Genomic DNA, 330 nt, shown 5'->3' on the forward strand with positions numbered 1-330 from the left:
ATGACAGCTTCTAGTTACTCTTGACTTACAGGTCTATTTAAATTATTCACCTGGTCTTGATTTAATTTTGGTATATTGTACCTATCTAAAAACTGTCTATTTTTTCACATTTTCCAATTTTGTGGCATACAGCCTTTTGTAGAAAGATCTGACAATTTTCTAATTTTCCTCTGTGTCTGTGGTTATGCCCCCCTTTTCATTTCTGATCTTGTTAATCTGTGTGTTCTCTCTCTGCCATTTAATTAGTTTGGATAGGGGTTTGTCAATCTTATTGATTTTCTCCAGGAACCAGCTTTTTGTTTCATTGATTCTTTGGATTGTTTTCTGTGT

The sequence above is a fragment of the Microtus ochrogaster genome, chromosome 8 (assembly GCF_000317375.1).
Source record: "Microtus ochrogaster isolate Prairie Vole_2 chromosome 8, MicOch1.0, whole genome shotgun sequence".
Taxonomy (NCBI): domain Eukaryota; kingdom Metazoa; phylum Chordata; class Mammalia; order Rodentia; family Cricetidae; genus Microtus; species Microtus ochrogaster.